The sequence below is a fragment of the Mustela nigripes genome, chromosome 14 (genome assembly GCF_022355385.1).
Source record: "Mustela nigripes isolate SB6536 chromosome 14, MUSNIG.SB6536, whole genome shotgun sequence".
Taxonomy (NCBI): Eukaryota; Metazoa; Chordata; class Mammalia; order Carnivora; family Mustelidae; genus Mustela; species Mustela nigripes.
In genome coordinates, this window is record NC_081570.1 from 5,746,566 (window position 1) to 5,760,543 (window position 13,978).

At 38.3% G+C, this 13,978-nt stretch overlaps 1 protein-coding gene across 3 annotated transcripts in view; it reads right to left on the minus strand.

The window, feature by feature from the left end:
- Positions 1 to 13,978, minus strand: part of RERE (arginine-glutamic acid dipeptide repeats) — a 419,097-nt gene that overhangs the window by 235,567 nt on the left and 169,552 nt on the right. The window lies entirely within an intron of this gene.

Sequence of the window (13,978 nt, forward strand, 5' to 3'; positions counted from 1 at the left end):
TCCGAAAGGGCACGTGCACCCAAATGTCTATAGCAGCAATGTCCACAATAGCCAAACTATGGAAAGAACCTACATGTCCATCAACAGATGAACGGATAAAGAAGATGTGGTATGTATATATACAATGGAATACTATGCAGCCGTCAAAAGAAACAAAAATCTTGGCATCTGCAACGACGTGGATGGAACTAGAGGGTATTATGCTGAGCGAAATAAGTCAATCAGAGAAAGATTAACTATCATATGATCTCACTGACATGTGAAATTTGAGAAAAAAGGCAGAGGATCATAGGGGAAGAGAAGAAAAAAATGAAATAAGAAGAAAACAGAGAAGAAGACAAAACATAAGAGACTCGTAATCTCAGGAAACACACTGAGGGCTGCTGGAGTGCAAGGAGTGGTAGGAGGGATGGGGTGGCTGGGTGTTGGACACTGGGGAGGGTATGTGTTATGGTGAGCACTGTGAATTGTGTAAGACTGATGAACCACAGACCTGTACCCCTGAAACAAATAATACATTATATGTTAATAAAAATAAATTTAAAAAATTTAAAAAACTAAAGATATTTTAAGAATAATTTAAAACTTCCAGTCAATTTCACATGACTGAATAAATATTGAGACCTCAAATTTTCATTATCGATCTTTAGCCCCCTGTGAATTACGAAATGTAATTTTGTAAGTACTCAACAGGTATTTGGGGAAAAAATTCCACCTATACAACAATTTCCAATGATCTATCTTAGGATTCTACATGTGGTAATTTTGCTTTAGAACATATACATCATTCTCAGGCTAAAAAGTATTCTTTTGGAGGATAGGTGGAAGTAGGTGAGATCTTGTCTGATAATCTGCCATTCACCTCTCACTTTTATAATCAAAATTGCAAAGATCTATGCAAGGTAGTAGTATTTAAGTACCTAAATGCCTCTTGATTCCCAAAATGAGATGAGAGATTTAGTTTATTGTTTGGACTGTAAGAAGCTCTGGATGCTTTCTATCCGAAACTGTACTCAACACACATCAAAAAATGATTGCAGCTGCTCTGGGCCAATATAAGACTTAATGAGACTTTTGCTTTTTGTAATTTGTACCTTGTAAAAATCATGTTTTGAACATCTGCTGAGAACTTTGGGGGGAAAATGAGACTTCTCCATTTTAACTGAAGTAGTAATAGACAAATCCTGTAGAGATTACATGAAAGTTAAAAAAATAAAGACAAATATGCTCTACAAGAAACAGAATCATAAACTCCTAAAACATTCACACAGAGACTTCCTATGCACCAGCTACATACCAGCTAGTGTCAGAGATACTGAGATGAATAAAAATACAGTCCTTCCTGTGCCAAGTTCACCATTCTCGTATCAGAGCCAGGCACGAAAACAAGTAAGTCACTGTATGTCTGCAGTAATTTTAATTGCGTGTGTGTTTTAGTCTCTGTGCAGAGACTGCTAGCTAAGTGTGGCATTCATTCTCTCCTTCTTCCTGAATAACAGAATATCTGATGTCTAGAAGGGCCTATGGCCCCTTAGAATAAACATGGCATTTCTCAGCTTCCCTTATAGCTGATTTTATAATGTGACTAAGCTCTGGCAGGGGACATAAACAGAACGGCAGTATTTCAGCTCCTAGGGACTGAGTACAGAAGAGGCGGTCTGGCTCTCCTTATCCTTCCAATCAGCCTAAACGCAAATACACTGGCTGGAGATGGAGCATGAAATATATCAAAACTGTCAACGGGATGAAGGCCACACACGCTAAAATTAATAAAACCTTTGACTGTAGCTAAAGAACCAGACCAAGAATTTACTATTCACAATTCAGCATTTCTGGCCATGGAACACAAGTATCTTTAAATTATTTAAAATGGGGCACAATATTTAAACTACATTCATGAACAGAGTGATATCCTGAACAATGATTTGGGGAAAAACATTCTGTTGTTTTTTTTTTTTTATAGGAAAAGCTAGGAAGGAACAAATAACCCTAGCAAGTATGTAAAAACATACAACACAGTGAGCTCAATTCAGAATGACTAAAGCAGTCTGAATGGACAGCATATCATTACCTTTCAGTAGGATTAACAATCAATCCCCACAGACAGATAAAACAAGGCAGAACAAAGTCCACAACTGCCTCCCTGAAGAGACTTCACAGCTAAGCCAAGCTTCTACAGCTGACTCTACCCAGAAGGCTTCACAGGATGTATACAAGGGATAGTAACTTCTGCACACTGACCGGCATGTCAAGCAGAGGGCAGTCTGACGGTGTCTGCTGGCACCACTCAGGGTCTCCCTTCCTTCTCCACTTCCACGTAAGTTTGATTTTAGGACTTGAGAGAGAGTATGTGGCTGCTCCTCCAACAAAAACACGGGAACAACTGATAACCGAATTTTCTGGAACATGTTATCATTTATAAAAGTTAAAGCTGACCAGAATTCATCATAATACACTAAATTCTTGGAATATAATCCATATTTTACTTCATACTGGAAAGAAGGCATTCTCTCTAATGTCACAGCTTTATCTCCTTTCCACGCCATTAACTGTGGATAAAAAACAGCACACAAATGCGTCTGATCCATTCTCTGAAGTGAAGATATACTATCCAGAGGTAATGTGGAGTCTCCTGCTCTACCTAGAGAACACTTCTGCAGTTTCAAAACCACAAATTCAGTCACTTGCAGAGGCCAAAATCCCATGGTACATCAGGGTAATTGGAAAGATTTACAATGGCAGTACGTTAAAAATCTTTGGACATCCAGATACACCTTTTAACTCAGCAGTTCTATTCCTAAGGAGAGTGAGCAGAAATGAATAAATGCTCACCACTGTTGTTCATAAAGGAAAATATTTGGAAATAACCTAAAATCCAACAATATACAAGTCACATCCCTGGTACCTACTCATTACTGTGGATGCACCTAATATTTTTCGAGCAGCAAGTGCCTTTAGCAACCTATACACAACTCTTCAAAAGCAATTTTGTTTTAAATTCACACACAAAAAAGTATTAAAATACCACAGTATGAGAAAAAATATTTATAATTATATCGATTTCTTAACTGACTCCTTAAATAATAAAATTTACTAAAGGTTACTACCTTAATAACCTCTTATAATTTCAAAGTCCTGGTGAACATAAATATTACTTTCAGATGTTTTTCTCTCTGTTATATGATATGGGAATATCTGTGGCTCATACTGGTGTCAGAGGTACTGCCAATATTACTATGGTTTATTGCCTATCTTCATAACTGAAGCATGACAGAATGCTAAATGTCATTTGAAATGTAATGAATCAATGAAAATAAAGATACAGTTTTTACCCACTGAAGTTTATAAGTCTCCTGAATTCACTGTCCCCTTGGTTGACCATGGACCCTTCCAGGTTGAGAATGCCGGTATTCTTGGCATAGAAAGCAACAATAATGATGCAGATTTATAATTACTGGCATGGCAATAAATTCGGGACATGTTAATTTCAAAAGCACTATTATAAAACTCTGAACAGCATAACCCCACAGCTGTTTACTAAGGAAAGTGCTAATACAAAAAAATATTAATGTCATGATTTTGAGACTTTGAAGTTTTGCTTATCTGAGCATTTCCATGTTCTTCCCTGAATATATTATTTGCTCATCAAAAAGAAAAAAGAACAAACACAGGAGGGGAAATACAGGAGAAAGATAAAAAGAAATGCCTATAGCCAAATTTTATAAATACATTCACAGGGCAAAGGCAAAGGCACCAGGTGAATTCAGAGGCGAGAACATTAAAATGGGACCACCGGTCATCAGTACAGGAACAACACTGGAAAGGGAGTTGGAGATCCACCTGTGGCTGAGCAGGAGCCACAGCACTGTGTATCCTAGCAGCTGGGGATGGGGGGGGGGGGGGTGAAGAGAAGTAAAACATATGACAAAACTGCTGCTTTCTATGAACAAGAAGCCTCCACCCACCAGGACAGGAATGCCAAAAGCACCACAACTCCATAATACCAGATATCCACTTTCTAGATAGTTGCAAACTTCAAAAGCATTCTAGTTTATGAGCCCGAAAGATGGCCCAAGGTTCTTCTTCCTCAAAATGTCTTCTAGCCAGTACAGAGAGCAAGCTGGACAGGAGGTGTCCAATGCACAACCTGAAATGTGAGATATAAAATCCTCTGTAAGGAAGAAGCATAATGTTCCTCTGAGGGCTGAGAGCTGCTAGAGTTAATTCTCAAACACAAACCTCAAACCTTGAGGTGTATTTCTGCACCATGGAATCATGGTTAATTAAAACATTAGTTCTTAGCTTTTTATTGTTCCCAACCATACAAAAACACAGCGTACCAGGTGAGGCTGGTTTTTTTGACATTTACCTTCTCTCTACCAAAGAAGAAAAAAATATAATTATACAAAGTATTGTTAACATTCCCTCAATCAATCTGGTAATTGTATGTACGGTACCTATGTTTTACAATACCAGCACAAGAGGATGACAGGACAAGCACAAAAACTAAATACCACCTAATAACAATAATAACAGCCTGCCTTAGAGCCGCACACACAGCTTCACTAATGGAGCACAAATTAAAATGTTAATGTAAAAGCTGAGAATAATGAAAAGTAACATAATGAAATAATATTAAAAATCTTGTTATAAACTCACTCCATATTCCCTTTTTAAAAAGAACTTAAAGCCATAATCAACACCCCCCCAACATTTTTTCTTACCATATATCTATTGATCAGTTGAAAGTGAGCCACTAATACACCACGTGTCAAACATCGACATCTGCCCAGCACACAAAGAAAGCCAGAACGAGGCCTACAGCCTTCCGAGGGAATATAAAACAACTCTCTCTCTGCCTTCTACAATTCAGTTTTTACACAGTTTACTAATTATTACACAGAGCGTCACTGAAGAGGTTCCTTGTAAAGGCAACTGAATAAGGAAATTCAGAAACATAAGTAAGTGAGAAAATAAATTCAGGGGTCAAACGGGTGAACAAGTATAGAATTTCTTTCATATGCAACATATAGCATGCTGCCTTATTAGTTTGAATGCATATTTAAGGGTGAAATAATGAAAAAGATTTAAAGGTACTGGATATTTTATGCATACACAATGATAAAGGGTCATTATATACGAATTTAAGAGACTTGTTAAAGTGACTTTAGAAGTCTACCCATTTCCAGGCATTCTAAGCCTTAACTTAAAAGAACCAGGTAACTTACTTAACGACTCCCATCTATTTCATGGTACTTAAAAATCTATTACAAAATTTATATTAACACAAACACAGGAAGGAAAAGAAAAGCGTATTTTTACTTTTGGTAGGGTTGGGGGCATTTAGGTATCTTCAAAGCAAAACCCATGTATACAAGGATCTATTCCTCTAGTATTTAAATGTTTTACAAAAGGAAATCATTCTTATATACATACACTTTAAAGTAATTCAACAAACATAAAACCCTGTTCCATCTTTAAATTCAGAGACAATGTTTTTAATCTTGGAAAGTCTGGTTTTCTCAGCTGGTGAAGCTGTCAGACCACACAGACGGCGGCATCTGGAAAGACGACAAACACATGGGTCAACGTCAGCTACAAGCCAATCCCTGTCACGAGTGGAGCCAGATTCCTGCATTTCAATTTCAACGATCCTCTCCAACTCAAATACCACCATGCCACTTCAAATCAAAATTGTTTCCTTTTAAAAAGAGCTTTTTACAAAACTGATAGAGTATAACAGATTAAACAACTCTTTCAGCAATTTCCTTGGCTACTACAAAGCAAGGCATCAACATATAATTATAATAAAGGAAACATTTAACAATTAATTGAGCCCACAAAGCTAAACCTCCAGAGCTTAGAGTTCAAACGCTTGCTCACCATGCATAGGGGCGGAGGATCTTAACACAACTGCAGGAAATCCCGGTCCAATCAGACTCTAGGTAAATCTAAATCTCGTTCCACTGTGACGGGGACCTTATTTGTCACAGTCCATCAGGCGGATTTTGGTATCCAGCTAGGAGATTCAAACAAAAGAACCCCCACCCTCTCTGTGGTCTCTCCCCCACACTGTGGTGTTAGTCCAGTTCCTCCAGGTGCCGTGCTAGACAGAGAAGAGCTCTGGTAGCTGCTGGCTTGCTCTTATAAGCAACCAACAAATAAGACTCTGAAAACGTACCACACAACTGCGAGGTGATAACGTCTCTGAAAATATTAATGATTTGTGCCAGTTTATAAAGGTGACATATTAACTAGTTTACTTTCTTTCCTCATTCAGCTTCTATGATGTACACACACTCAAAAAGAAAAGTTGTACATACAGATGTACATACATCTCTACACTCAAAAAGAAAACAGAACACACACAGGGCTTCAAAGTGGTATCATTTGGGACAGCAACTACTTCACAGGGTATCTTCTCCACTGGCAAACTTTTTTTTTTCTTAAGACTTTCTTTTTTCTTTTCTTTTCTTTTTTTTTTTTTTTTTAATAATCTGCTACACCCAATGTGAGGCTTGAACTTACAACGTCAGGATCAAGAGTAGCATGCGCTGTCAACTGGGCCAGTCAGGCGTCCCATCCACCAGCAAACTTCTTGAGAAGAATTAACCCTGAATTGATGGGGGAGGGGAGGGTGGAGATACCCATGACAACTTCATTCGTAAGGCATCTATGCCTCACAGCATTTAATGGGAAGCAGGAAAAATTACAACTTAATGCCAGTAAGTACAAACAAGTAAAAATTATTTTTAATTTAACTGGATAAATAAAGCAAATTACATTTTTAAAGTAGCACAAAATACTAAGTAGGGAAAGAATTTTTATTTATTTACTTGTTTTGTTTTATTTGACAGAGAAAGCACAAGCAGGGGGAAGCAACAATTTTTCTAGAGGTTAGTACCAAGTACACTAGCCTGAATCATAGAAAATAAACCTTTTAGACAACGTCTTTACAAGGACAGTAGAGTGCCTCTAATATCATGCGCCGAGTTCCTTGCCATGTACTTCATCTGGGCTAAAAAACTCAGATCATCTGTGAATCTAGAGATGGCAAATGTTCCCTTCCACAACTACACCCAAGAAAAACACTCAACTGATCAGAGCATTCCTTCCAAATGTACTACATTCAGCCTCTACACCTGGAAAAGATGAAATCTGTTTGCCATCTAATTTAGATGATCTATTTTACTCATCTGGTTTGGTCTTCTTTACTGTTCAGAACCTGACAGAGAGGATAACCGTGAAATGAAAGGGCAACAGGTAAGCTTTTGCTCTCTTACCTGAAAACAGGCCATAGCAAGCCAAGCTACACACTATCAACTTACTTTTTTTTTAAGAGTTTATTTTATCTGAGAGAGAGAGAGAGAGAGAGCAAGCGCACAAGCAGGGAGAGCAGCAGGCAGGGGGAAAAGCAGAAGCCTTCCTGCTGAGCAAGGAGCCTACCCTTGGGCTCGATCCTAGGACGGTGGGATCATGACCTGAGCTGAAGGCAACCGTTCAACCAATTGATCCACCCAGCCACCCCTACATACCATCAATTAAAAAAATAAAAGTGGGCTTCTACGTCTTTTCATCAACATGTTGAATATAAGGGGCTCTTAACAAACCCTGGGCTCCTTGCTCAGTAGGGAGATGCTTCTCCCTCTGCCTGTCACTCCCCCTGCTTATGCACTCGCTCATTCTCTTTCCCTGACAAACAAATTTAAAAACAAAATAAAGGAAACGGGAAAAAAATTAATGTAATCTACAACTGAAAGCACACTAGAATGTGATCAAAAATAAGAAATAAATTTTCACCACTGTTCTAAGGACACATAACTAAGAAAGCTGAGGTGCCCACTCAAACCTGAGTCTACCTAGCAACAAGGCTCTTCCTGTTACAGACAGAACTGTAGTCCCCAAAATTCAGATGTTACATCCTAATCCTCAATACCTCAGAATGTAACCTTACAAGAAGAAAAAAGGATCAAGGAGACGTAATGAGTTACAATGAGGTAGACCCTAATGCCATATATAGCAAGGTGAGGGCTCTAATCCACCTTGACTGGTATCCTTATGCAAAGGAGAAATCTGAACAGACACAGACAGGTACAAATGGAGAATGCCACATGAGGACTGTAGGTATGCTAGCACAGTCAAGGAGCTACCAGAAACTCAGGGAGACCTGAAGAAACAGATCTTTTCTCTTGCCTTCAGAAGGAGCATTGACCCTGTTGACTCCTTGATCTTGAGGTTCTAGCCTCCAAAACCTATGAGACAATGCATTTCTGTTGTGCAGCAAGCCACTCAGTCTATGGTACTTTGTTATGGCAGCCCTAGGAAAGGCATACACTGCCTCACTGTGCTTCCTCCTCCCAAATGTCTTAAAGATGATTATGCAGACATACAATCACAGCAGAGTCTGGCATGCTGATGAAGATCTTGGGCTTGATCCTACTGCCACAAGGGATCCACTGAAAAGCAGTAAGCAGGTTAATACTAGTTTCGTTGACTGCAAACAAACTTGTAACACATGTCAAATCACTTTCATTCAAGCTGACCGGCCCTATAGGTTTCTTTATCTAGAATTTATGTTTCTTATTACACAACAAATATTCTTGCAGTCTTCAGAAAAACTTGTGCCTCAACCCAAAGTAAGAATGCCACAAGATACTTTCATTTGTGTGTCACATCTACCTAAAATTTTTCTACAAGAGACATAGATAAAAAGTTATAGATCAAATGCAGTTTCAGTTTCTACAAAAATTTATGTGCTGGAACACAAAATGGCAGAATTTTATTTTGCTTTATTTTATTTTATGTCTACTTTTATTTCTAATGTCTGTCTTAGTGACTGCCACAGAAAAGCTTTCAATTATTCAGAAAATCAAGACTTTGAAACCAAAGTCAGGCTGTGACCACGTCCAAGTGTAACCCCTCAGCAAACACTCAGTAGCTAAAAGTTAAGAGATGCCATTTGTTAAAACACTGGGAACTCTCTTCCCTTTCTAACTAGGAACTTGAATTAAAGGGAAATTATCCATTAGGAAAATAGTTTCATGTTTTTACTTTTTAAATAAAATTTTCATTGAGGTATAACACATACCCAAAAAGTGCAAAGCATGATAAACTCCCACAGTGCAAGGAAACCCATGTAACTGGCAGTTGTTACCATAAAAGGGAACATGACCAGGCCCTAGAAGTTGCTTTTATGCCTCCTTCCAGACACCAGCACCCATCAGTCTAACTACCACCTGACTTCAAAACACCAAAAACTGGCCTGAAATCATACAGTATAAGACCTTTTTGTGTCTACTCAACTATTTTTAATTCAGTAGTTGTTCAAAAATATGCATATTTCATCTACATTCAAACCAGATTCCCAGGTTTTATTTTGTTTAGTTTGACTTTTTCCAGTTTAAATTCCACTTGAATCAAAGGAAATTAACACTTCAGTGTTCAATGTATATTGAGTTCTAGTTTCTATGTATTCTTTTTTTCCAGTTCAAGTCCCCCCCATTGTAATAAAGGGAGAAATTCTGCAAATAAAAGGAGGAAATGTTTTATTTCACCTAAGATTTCATAAACCACAAACTTAAAGTTCTTTGTCTTCTATATATAAAATTTATCTTCATGAAAAGTAAACTTTTTCATAAGGGTATAAGGAACACAGATGCAACAAACTTGAAAATCCTGAATCTTGACTCCCCCTACCCCAATGTATATGAGGAAGATTTCTGTTATTCTAGGAATATATCTAGGGCAAATGGAAAAGTCAAACAGAAGTAGCAGTGGATATGACAAAATACAAGAAAAGCAGAACCAACTTAACAGGCTTTTTTTTTTTTTAAGAACATGCTTCCTTATCAAAATAGCAAGCAAACTGATATGCCAAAATGAGAAAGTATTTCTCAATAATTTGAATTTAATTTGAATAATTTGAATTTAATTTTTGACTGTTCTACCTGATCAGGAATAAAAATTTTTAAAAATCATAGTACCTAACTGAAAAATAGTGAATACACTATTGGTAAGAATATAAATGGGTACTGGTACTCACTACAGAAAAACTCACTCAAAAAACTAAAAATAGAACCACCATACAATCCAGCAATTCCACTTCTGGATATTTAGCTGAAGGAACTGAAATGACTATCTAGAAGAGCTATCCACACCCTTATGTTCCCTGCAACATTATTCACACCCTAAGTGGCCACAAATGGATAAATGGATACAGAAAACGTGGTATACAGATACATATTATCCTACCATGAAAAAGGGGCAGGGGAGGGAGGGATCCTGACGACTACATGAACCCTAAGGGCATCATGCTAAATCAAAGAGACAAAAAAAGACAAACACTGCATGGTGTCACTGATATGTGGAATCGAAAAACACCAAACTCATGGAAACAAAGATCAGATTAGTGGTTGCCACAGGGAGAGGGTGGAAGGTTGGGAGGGGATGGAGGGAAAGGGTGGAGGTAGTCAAAGAGTACAAACTTCCAGTCACAAGATAAAAAAGTTCTGGGGATATTATGTATAGCATGAATGACTACAGTTAACAATACTGCATTGTATGCATGAAAGTTATTAAGAGAACAGATTTCAAAAGTTCTCACCACACACACACGTACCTACACGTGGTGACAGATGTGTTAACTAACTAGCCTTATTGTGGTAATCATTTTGCAATATACACATATTTTAAATCACTACATTGTACCTCTCGAACAACATTAGATGTCAATTATATCTCAATAAAGCTGGGAGGGGAGGGGGAGAAAACAGTGGAAAGAAATTAATGTGCCACCTACAGCAAACTTTAGAGATCAATATCCTATGCTAAGGAAGCCCATACGGGAAATCTGGCTGCACACAGCTGTGTAATAAATCAATTTGTTACCGTGACAGTCATCTCAAAAGTAGAGTAACGGTTGATAGACAACAAAGAAGTTAGATTAGACATGGGGCAATATATAATAGAGCCCCACAAGGTTTTTGTTTTGGTTCTTATAACAAGTCAGCTCAATCATTCATTGGCAAATAAATGATTCAAGATAGACTTCCATATTTGAACCTACTCCATTATTCATTCATCCATCCCATTATTCTAACTCTGACATCATTAATCAGTCAATAAATGTTTGAAAAATTTTCAGAAATTTATTTATTCAACAAATATTTAAAAATACACACTTTATGTACATTACTGTCATAGACAGGAATTCAATGATAAGCAAAAAAACAGACTTTCTACCCTTTACGGAGGAGACAGTTATGAATCCTAAAATAACAGAAATAAAAAAGAAAATTACTGGCTGTAAGTTCTGGGAGAGGAAAAGCAGTAACACTGATAGGGGAGCACTGAAAAAAAGGACAGGAATTAAGTTATGTCTGTCTGTGTGTATATGCAAGAGGGGTTCACTAGCCTGAGGCAACAGCAAGTTGCAAGTGCAAGTGGCCTAAGGCAGGAGGTAACGGGGCCAATAAGTAACTTCAAGTCCATCGTGCTGAGCTCTTAAGGACAAAATAAAAATAATTCCAGGGATGAGGAGCAGGGGCAAACAAGAGCTAGTTGTGACCATGATGAGAATAAAATTTAGCTAGTGAGAAATTCCGAATAATACCGATTTTCTCAATAAAATCCCATTCTTTTCAGACTAAATAATCTGAAGAACACTGAGAGGCCAAGGTCAGTCTCCTTACCGAGGCGTCACATATCCACTGGACCTGTGCGAACCCCAGGTCATAATACTGTCAGCACCAGAGTACAAGGGGCACCTCACACAAAGTGGTTATGCTCTGAGTGTCACAAAAAACTTTGACATTACTTTGGTTTTCATCATTTCTTTGTAGCATATGTAGCTTCAGGAGAGAGCCTATCTTTTTCATATTTCACAAAGGTCCTCAGATTTATGAAACAATGCTTGCCTTCATAAATTACTCAGTTCAACTCCAAAACCCTTAAAAACTCACTGTAAATAAGCCCCGAGTGACACCCCTTCACACACTCTTCCACACATCAAGCAGGAAGGGCTTCTATCCACTAGAAGGTGCAAGATCAATGTGTAATGGCTCCCAAACCCACTCCCTCCAAACTGGCTTCTCTTAGGGAGATAATCAGCAGAAACAGGGTGCCACAATCCCATAATGGGGAATAAACAGCAGATTTGGTGGAGTTTTGTTTGTTTGTTTGTTTTTTTAATGTTACAAAGGTTACCAGAACTGCAGGACTTCTCAGGGTCCTGCAGTTGAATCTATGAACTCTTATGACAGGGACAGTATGTACAGCACTTCCCATACGTGTCTGACTACAAATATTTGAGGGAAATACTGCCACTGACACAGGAGTAATATTCCCCTGAGAAAGGTGGGCATTCAGTACTGCACAAAGCAGCAGGCCTTTTGACAATGATCCAGACAATCGCATAACCACACTGACTTGTTATATATCATGAGAAAAGGAAAACAAGTGAGATCTTTCCTTATTTTGAATATTTTCCTTATTTATGATACTATATCTGTATCTAAATAAGTTAACACATTTTGTTCCTTTCTCACAACTTAGAACTGAATAGGTCGATAGCAAGTAATGTGCAGTAACTCTGAAATGAGATATTCTTCAGCAGCTCAGGTATTCTTACTGTACAGTATCTGAGCCTTCTAAATCACAGACCCTAACAATACTGTAATGCACACATTACTCGATCTCCCCGCAGAGCTCTAGCTCGCCTAAAACCTAATGCTATACTTTCATGCCATGTAAGCATCTTCTCAGTTAATCATCAATAAACTATACTTGTGACTAGAAGTTCATTCTAATACTGTTCTTATCTTTTGAAATTTAAAACAAGTTCCTATATAGGAATAAAAAAAAATCTGGTACTTTACACAAAGTTCAGAAAAGTTACAGTATTCCTCGGTAAAACAACTATACAACGTCAACAACATAACCTAATTTCTTTACCCTCCCTTCCCTGGAAGAACAGCAAACTGGGAGACTTTTGATCTCTTAATTATACCTCATGAAATTCATATCACTTCTTAGCATCATAAGCAATTCAAACGATTTTACTGGTTTTACTGACTTCTGTAAGAAAAAAACTTTAACACACACAACAGGTGACATGAAGAAAGAAAAGTTCTGTGGGGCGCCTGGGTGGCTCAGCTGGTCATGATCTCACAGGTCACAGGATACAGCCACAAGTCCCACTAAGCGGGGAGTCTGCCTGGGATTCTATCTCTTCCCCTCCCCCCACTCATGCATGTACTTTCTCTTCCTCTCTCTCTAAGAAATAAATAAATCTTTGAGGGGGGAGATTTGTGGGCGCCCAACAGGTTTTCCATCACTGGTTTCCCTGGATCTCATCTGAAGGCTGGGTCTGTCTCTCTCTGAACAATGCTATAAGCCTCGATACACTGAGTAAATTATAGTACATTTCCTAGAAAAGAAAGCAAGTTAGTTGTCCTCATCTCTTATCACTGGTTAGAGATTCTGAAGCTCAGTTCCTTGGACAAGGAGGTTGTCAGGAGAAATAAACTTTAGCCTGAAGGCCTTTAAAGATACTTCTTCAGCTTCTGCTCATTGCTGCAGCTCATGTGAACATCCCGCTCCTAAGAATCTTCACTAAGGTTTACTTATCCTTCCATGCGTTCTATTCTCAGGGTTGCCACTGCCTAACTGTGTTGAACATAAAAGGCAAGGAAGCCATCTAACTATGAGATCTACTGAACAGATGGTGAAGGGAGAGAAGCAGCAGCACAAGGACACAAAGAAAGAAACTGACAAATGCACTAACCGGGACAAAAGACCAAGTTGTGTCTCTACACAAGCAAGAAGCCAGCGCATCCAACTGCGCCGAAGTGGGTCAATGTGTTTCCTACCTTGATTGTTTTCAACCCAAAACTACTATCTACTTTTCTGGGTCTCCTGTCTTCCCTAACGTGTAAACAGGCCTGTAAATGCAGATGACATTTCGCCACCACAAACACTG